Below are 9,024 nucleotides of genomic sequence, written 5' to 3' on the forward strand. Positions count from 1 at the left end.
TCCTTCCTAGAAACAGATGGAATTCGTTATCAAAGACTCATGAATATTCATAAAACCTGTTACTACATTAGAAAAAAGTCTCAGATTCCCCCAAAGAGAAGTTTTCTTACTATAATACTCTGACTCTCCAATTCATTTAAAAGATTAAGAGGTTCTCAAGCACACGCATGTACGTTCACGTGAACACACAAGTGCCAGAGCACACACAAAGTACCCATACTGGGAGGCAGAAAACCACCTACGACTACAGCTCCTGGAGACTGGTCACCTCCAAACCCTGGCTTCATGGGGCTCACACACACAAAATGACACACACACACAGTGGCACAGACACACAGTGGCACACACACACAGTGGCACACACATACAATGGCACACACACGATGGTACACACACAATGGCACACACACACGATGGCACACACACATACAATGGCTCACACACATACATAAATTTAAATGAATAATTTTGAAAAATTGGGGCTTTTAAACTGTAAGTTATTTGTATATCCTGTATACACACCTCTGAAAAAAACAAAACTATGGGCTGTCTTTTCATGTTCTCTCTCTCTCATTTTTCGAGACAGGGTCTCTCTGTGTAGCCCTGGCTGTCCTGGACTCCCATTATAGACCAGGCTGGCCTCGAACTCACAGCGATTCACCTGCCTCTGCCTCCCGCGTGCTGGGATTAAAGGCGTGCGCACCACCGCCTGGCTTCTTTTTATGTTCTTGAAGACGCCCCCCATCACGAAACTCTTGGTTTTGATGAGGTCTAATGTGACTTCTCCTTTCTTGTCTGAGTCTTTGGTGTCCTATGTAAGGAACCTGGCTCAGAGCCACGGAGATGCACCACTGTGCTGTCTCCTAAGCAGGATCGAGCCTTAATTCCTACACTTAGATGTGATCCGTTCTGAATTGGTTTTGTGTATGGTGTCATATGAGAGATCAGAGCCATTCACGTCCCATCTGTCCTCTCTGTAATCACTTTGCAACTTTCTGTGAAATTACTTCAAAGTAAGAGGGGAAGGGCGTCAGAGGCAGCGGGATCCTGGGGAGTCTGAGGCCAGCCTGGTCCGTAGCGTGACTTCTAGGGAGGCCAAACCAAACCAAATAAAGCAAGGTGCAAAAGGATTGTTTTAAAGCCTTGAAATCATGCAAAGTCTTCATCATTATGAATTCCAACTTAAAATCAACAGAGAGAAATGTGGTAAACCTCCAAAATATTTGAACTAAACAAGCTTAACTTATTAGATTGGGACTTTGGGCAAAGACCAAATGAAGATAACGTTTTTTCTTTTCTTTTCTTCCTTTCTCTTTCTTTCTTCCACCCAAGCCCCAAGCCAGGGCTTCTGGGTTACTCAGCCTGGTTTTGGCGGCAAGGCCACCACCTCAGTGACCATCCTCCCTCAGACTCCAGGCATGTGCGACCAGACGCAGCAAACAGCGCCCTTCTCAACTCACAAGCCAAGGGAGAACCAGGAGGGAAAGCACGTTTGCTGGGCGTGGTGGCTCACGGCTTTAATCCTGGTACTTGGCAGGTAGAGGGAGGGGTGTCTCTGAGTTCTGGGCCAGCCTGGTCTCCGTAGTGAGACCCTATCCCCCAGACAGACAGATAATAACAGTATTTTAAATGGGACAAAACAAAACACTTGATATCAACATTTGTAGGGCACAATTTAAAAAAGGTGAATAGCAGTTATGGCTTTAGGTGACAGCACTAAACAAGATTTCAGGGGGATGACTTCAGCTTGGTGTGTCTATAAACTGACAATATACAAACATAATAAAACAAAATGCACAACTCACTATATACAGAAAAGGTATTTGGTGGGGGGAAGAAAACCTATACCTAACCATTAAAAAACAAAATCACGGGCGCTGGAGAGACGGCTCAGAGGTTAAGGGCACCGCCTGCTCCTCCAGAGGTCCTGAGTTCAATTCCCAGCAACCACATGGTGGCTCACAGCCATCTACAGTGAGATCTGGCGCCCTCTTCTGGCCTGCAGGTGTACATGCAGGCAGAGCACTGTATACATAATAATAATAATTAATTAATTAATCTAAAAAATGTTTTAAACAAGCAAAAACATTTAAATTTTTTAAAAATGCCCCCAAAATTCTTTAAATTAGAAATGAGGACATTTCTCCCACCTGATAAAAGACACATTTACCCATGGTTGCCACGGTCTTCGGTGAGGGGTGGATCAATCCTTCCTCTAACAGAGGAAAGGCAAGGATTCGCTCTCACCCTTCTACACACACTGCACGAAAGTTGACAGCAATTCAAGGAGGGAAGAAGAGCTAACTTAAATGTGTTTTTTAAATTGATAGAAATCAACTTGGAAAGGAAAATAAGTAAAAAAGGTGCTTTGTAGATAATATGACCCTGTGGATAGGAATAAATGTCTTAAGAAACACACAGTGTGCTGTTGCCACCACGTCCACACTGTGGTCAACTCATTCCTGGGTGCCAACCTCCTCTCCCAAAGAGGCAGGAGCTCTTCTCTGAAGGCAGGAGAGACGCGTGCCCCAGGGAGAAACCAACGTGCAGGGGAGCCATCAAGGCAGTGTTCAGAAAGGCCCTCTCTCTTTAAAGCAAAGTCTTAACCCTTTAAGCAGAGCCCGAATAAAGAATTTAATTACAGCCGGGCGTGGTGGCGCACGCCTTTAATCCCAGCACGCGGGAGACAGAGGCAGGCGGATCGCTGTGAGTTCGAGGCCAGCCTGGTCTACAAAGTGAGTCCAGGACAGCCAAGGCTACACAGAGAGACCCCGTCTTGAGAAAAAAAAAAAGAAAGAAAGTAAGAAAAAAAAAAAAAGAACAAAAGAGCATGTCTTAAAATGAATAATTAAGTAAATTAAGTTAGAGAACAGGATTAAAGGAGTAAGAAAGGTGCAAGCATAAACATTGAGATGTAACAAGAATACATTAATAAAAAAAATAAAAAAAAAAAAGAAAGGTGCAAGCATGGTCTCAAGTCCGCAGAACGCCTGCTCAGCACACATAAGGCCCCGGGTCTGATCCCCAGCACCGCAGAACACGTTTCAGATCAGGGCTGCACAGGACCCTGGACCCTTCCCCTCTAGCCACAGCTGAAAGGGCTGCACAATGGTGTTGCACACCCACACACCTATCGTGGTGTACAACCATACCCACCATGCTGCACACCCGTGTTGCACATCTACCATGCTGCACACCCACGCCCACTGTGCTGCACACCCACACCCACTGTGCTGCACACCCACAGTGCTGCACACCCACACCCACTGTGCTGCACACCCACACCCACTGTGCTACACACCCACACCCACTGTGCTGCACACCCACACCCACTGTGCTGCACACCCACACCCACAGTGCTGCACACCCACACCCACTGTGCCGCACACCCACACCCACTGTGCCGCACACCCACACCCACTGTGCTGCACACCCACACCCACTGTGCCGCACACCCACACCCACTGTGCCGCACACCCACACCCACAGTGCTGCACACCCACACCCACTGTGCCACACACCCACACCCACTGTGCCGCACACCCACACCCACTGTGCCGCACACCCACACCCACTGTGCTGCACACCCACACCCACTGTGCTGCACACCCACTGTGCCGCACACCCACAGTGCTACACACCCACCATGCTGCACACCCACACCCACTGTGCTGCACACACACTGTGCTACACACCCACACCCACTGTGCTGCACACCCACTGTGCTGCACACCCACACCCACAGTGCCACTGCAACAGCAATGCCAGGCAGGTGAGGTGGACTCCCGCACTCACTGTTGCAGGGTTGCACAATGCTCCTCGCACTTGGGGAAAACAACGGGCTGGGCTCTTGCTTGAAAGGTTAAACAGAGTCACTAGATGACCCAACAGCTGCGTTCTTGGGCAGAAGTGAGAGCATCTGTTCACATAAAGCTTCCCAGAAGTGTTCACAGCAGCCTCGCTCGTGCAGGTGCCTGTCTGGCAACAAGACAGACCTACCAACCAGCAAATCACACACACACTGTGGGACACCATCCAACAGATCTAACCAACCAGCAAACACACACACACACACACACACACACACACACACACACACACACACTGTGGGACACTCACACAACAGAATATTATTTAGCAATGAAAAGATGCCAACAACTGAGAGATGCCGTAATGATGAACCTCAAAAAAGTATTTGGAACGGCAGAAGCCCGGGACAGACTGCTGGGCACCCTACGACTGCACTATTTGAGCTCTTCGGGGAAAACACATCTAAATCTACAGGGATGAAGAGCAGGCTGGTAGCGGTTAGGGTGAGCAGGCACAGGAAGGCTTCGGAGTTGAGGGTAACACTGTAACTCTGGTCTAGGGTGACAGCTACACAGCTTTACAAGTTACTCTAAGTGGGAACCGAATATACAGAATGTGCTTCTGTGAGTGTGGAGGTCAACACACCCGAGTCCCGTGCACACAGCACTACTGGAACTTTCTACTCTAACGACTACTGGAGTTTTCAGGCCAGCCCTCTCCGGGCCTGGATGTGCTGGCCTTCAGGAAAACGTGGTAACTTGCAATGCAGTCGACAGCACGGACACTTTCGCTCGTCCTCCTTCCTGACCCTGGCCCAGTGAGAGTCACCTGCCTCCTTGGCAAGGAGCCACATCTTGCCAAGGGAGCCAGGGGCTATGTGAACCTCCAGGGCTCCAAAATGGTGGCGCCCGCGTCAGCTCAGGGGAGTCACCTTTAATAGACGCTGAAGCACCTCCACCCCCAAAGAAGAAATTTGGATTTAGAAACAGCATATTCAGCTGGGTGTGGCGGCGCACGCCTTTAATTCCAGCACTCGGGAGGCAGGGGCAGGAGGATCTCCGTGAGTTCGAGGCCAGCCTGGTCTACAAAGCGAGTCCAGGACGGCCAGGGCTACACAGAGAAACCCTGTCTTGAACCCCACCCCAAAAAAGAAACAGCATATTTAGACCCACATGGGATTATCAACTACCAAACACCATAGTTGGTGACCTGACTTTAAGGGAATGGTTTGCCGACAAGTTTACCATCAAAAAAGAAAGAGAAAACACACACACACACACACACACACACACACACACACACTTAGATGCACACGTACACACTCGCATACACACTTACACCCTCACACTGCACGCAATTTCTTTTCGATTCTGACTTACTGATCAGGCAGTAAAACCGTTTGTTATTCTGTTTGGGCAAGTTTTCCTCTGTCACTCGGTCCGGTCTCAAGCCACAGGTTCCGGTTTCCGGTCAGTCTCTGCAGAAGCTGGGACAGCAGACGGCGCATACACCAAGGTGGGCTGTGCGGACCGCCTTCGTACAACCAACCACGCCTGCAGTATGCAGTTATGCCTGACACAGGATATGTACTCTACTTTCCCCACAAGAATAAACCTAAAGTCACCCCAAGATTGCTATAGATGACAGCCTTTGAAAGCCTTTGAAACTGATGAGAGAGAAGGTGGATTTAACAAATTTGGGGGGGGGGGGTGACAAACAAAACTGAAGAGAGCCGATTTACATATGAATAACCCTGGCTAACCCGTGCTCCAATTCCTAGTGCTGACCAGCAGGAACTCCACAAGGGCACAAATCCTTAGGACAATGGCAAAAACCACACGCGCCAGGGGGAGGGGGGCGGGCAGGACCCGGGGTGGGTCAGCCAGGCTTCGGAGCCCCACCCCTTGGGGGCCTCAAAAGCAAAGCTGCTACAGGAGAGTGTTTGGAAAGGGATTTTCTAGCCCAGTGGATCAACTGAAAAGATTCCCTTTCATACATGAGAAAGAGGCCTGTTGCCTCTCGTTCACCTCCAAGTAAGAGCAGGGGCGCACCCGCGCACCCCCGCACGCTGAGGAGACACTCCCCTTCGGCTCTGAATCCACAGCCACGTTTCTGCACAGACCACACCGGCTCTTTCCAAATACGCTGAGGGCAGATGCACCGTGTTTGAAGGGTTGTAATCAGCTCATGTGAGCACATTGGCCCGGAACACATGCAGTCTGGGTGCGAGGTCTACGTGCCCTGTGCGCGAGGCTGACTAACCGGCAGGAGAGGCGCTACCCTGCTGCTTCTCAACCTGTTGGTCACGGTCCCTCTGGGAGCCACCCAACCCTCTCACAGGGGTCGCACATCACAGATTTACATTACAATTTGTAACCGTAGCAAAATTACGGTTATGACGCAGCAAGGAAATGACTGTGTGGCTGGGGGTCACCGCACCGTGAGGAACTGTACCAAACGGCCACGGCGTTAGGGAGGCTGAGAACCACTGCTCTACTCAAGTCCACTTGAGGACTGAGGACATCCTAGGGAGGATCCACGCGTGGTGTCCACGCTTACCAGGGGGTTCTCTCGTGAGCCGCCCACCCCCCACTCACTCAGAACACTGTTCAGAACTTAGCGGCTCAGGCCTGATGTCAGGAGGCTTCTGCGACTGGAACAGAGCCTCTGTGTCTCCAGCACGTTCCCTCACAAGTCTGCTGCTCACTTGAGTCTAAGAAGCGCTCACAGAGTCTACCCAACATTTCCCCAACATCTGACTCACGGAGATCATCCCTGGGGGAATTTTAGAGTGTAGATTCTGGGGCCTGCAAAAATAACTAGAGCACGCAGGAGTCTGGGTTCTGGGGGGCAGAGACCCACTTGGGAAGGCACAGCCCGTGGCGCATGACTGAGAAGTCTGGGGGCTATTTTGACTTTCAGTTGTCCTCCGCTGCCCTTTGGGCCAATATTAAGCAATATTAAGGTTATGCCCGGGAACTTGGCACCCTTTCCCTGGCAGGTCTGATTGGGCGCGCAGGCTCAGGAGCCCCTTCCTGTAGAGCAGTCACTGTGACGGAAAGAGGCCCGCTCCACACAGCCCACTATGCGAGCCCAGAACAGTCCACCTTAGTAGGGCTTTTTTTATTTGATTGTTTTATTCCCACTTTGTTTATAAAAGTTCCAAAGAGGGAAGAAGGGAAGACAGACAGACAGACAGACAGACAGACAGACAAAAGGTGGAGCGATACCTCAGGTTAAGATCACTCAAAGCTCTTTCAGAGGACCTGGGTTCAGTTCCCAGCGCCTACCTGTTAGCTCACAACCAGCTGCACCTACAGTTCCAAAACAAATCTGATTAAAGGTTTTATAATCCTAGTAGCCAGCACGGAGTCACGCGCCTGGAGCCCCAGGTCCTCGGGAGGCAGAGTCAGAACTGTTTAGGTCCCGGAGTTCTAGGTCAGTTCAACCAACTCAGGAGACCTTATCTCAAATAAACAATTTTGTTTGTTTTTTAATTTAGACATTTTAGGCTGGGAGGGGTGGCAGGCACACACACCTTTGCTCCGGCGCTAAGGCAGGTGGGTTGAGGCCAGCCTGGTCTACACAGTGAGTGAGTTGTAACCCAGCCATGGCTATACACTTGGAAAACAGACAGACAGACAGAACCTTTAGGATATTTCCACTCCAAGTTGAGCACATGTGTTCTGACTTAAGGAGAGCTCTGCTCTCCACGGCAAAGCGTCTCATGACAGCCATCCCTCCCAAACAACAGAAGACAATATTCTAGTCACTCCCAGGCTTGCTCAGCCAGTGCCTGGGCGCTTCCTCTGCCCCGGGAACTGGCTCTTGTTTGAAGCACGGAGCAAGCCAGTGGGTCTTCCCTAAGGAGAGCGACATTCTCTCAGTCACAGTTACTAAAATTAGAAAATGGCCGCCAGGCGGGGCCAGACCAGCCAGGCACATCCCAACACCGGCGCCTTCTGTGTGCCGCGGCCCCACATGTACACATGTACAGCAGGTTGTAAGTGTCTTGTACACGCAGAAGCCTAAGTGAACACAGACCTGATGATGCCGAACGCTTGCCAAAGAATGTTCTGAAGATCTCTGGGTGGCTCCATTTGAAAGATGAAGAAACCTTTAAAAGAGTCTGTGAAGGGCCGGGCGTGGTGGCGCACGCCTTTAATCCCAGCACTCGGGAGGCAGAGGCAGGCGGATCGCTGTGAGTTCGAGGCCAGCCTGGTCTACAAAGAGAAAGCCTGTCTCTAAAACCCACTAAGCCTGTGCCTGGGCGGCTGCCATGGACCTCTTAAGAGGACTCAAGAATATCCTGGTCCCTCCCTGCCTACCAGGTTCCCACGCAGGGAGGCCGAAGGACAAAATATCTGGGACATCTACACCTGCCAGCGCCCTGCACTGGCATTTAACACGGCCAGAGCACTGAGCGGGCGGGGAGCGTGCCTGTGCAGGAGCACAGCGCAGGGCAGGAGAGACCACTACGGCGGACAAAGGGAGGGCTGCGGCAAACATATTGCGACCAGGACGCCGGTTATTGAATGAATCTGAGCTGCACCCGCAGACCCTGCTCTCTCCCGGGTGTGAGATCCTGAGCAGGCTTGCTTTGCCATTCATTTCCTCGCTGTAGACAGCAACACTGTCGGCGTGCTTCAGTGAGGCCAGGCGGAGGGTCTGGAGTGGGCGCTGGACGGGAAAGCGTGCAGGCCAAGTCGGGACGGGTGAGGGATGCCTGTGATCCCAGAACATGGAGCCTGAGGCCAGAGGGCTGATTCTGAGGCCAGCCTGAACTACAGACTGAGACCTGCTCTGAAGAAAACCAGACAACCAGAACAAAACAGAACCACCCCGGGCCTTAATTATACTAAGCTTTTCAAACTGGTAGAAGAGGACAGATCTTTGGGTCAATAGCACGGGAACCACTCACTACTGAGTCGATAAATAGTCGATATTTATCTCAACTAGGCCAAAACAAATTTCAGATGCTGGGTGGGTGTGGCAGAAAAAAAATGAGGCCACCCAGCTGGACATATGACTCAGTGGGCCAGAACTTGCCTAACGTACACAGAAAAAGGATACTTATGTCATTTTAATTAAAATCAAACACAGGCTAGAAACAAGCACCCTAACTGCAAAGACACAACTCACTCACATAAATAAGCGTGGCTTTTTGTAACCCAGTAGAAAGACAGGCAATTAAGGGAATCCGTTCGATTAATA

This window comes from Acomys russatus, chromosome 19 (assembly GCF_903995435.1).
Source record: "Acomys russatus chromosome 19, mAcoRus1.1, whole genome shotgun sequence".
Lineage (NCBI taxonomy): Eukaryota > Metazoa > Chordata > Mammalia > Rodentia > Muridae > Acomys > Acomys russatus.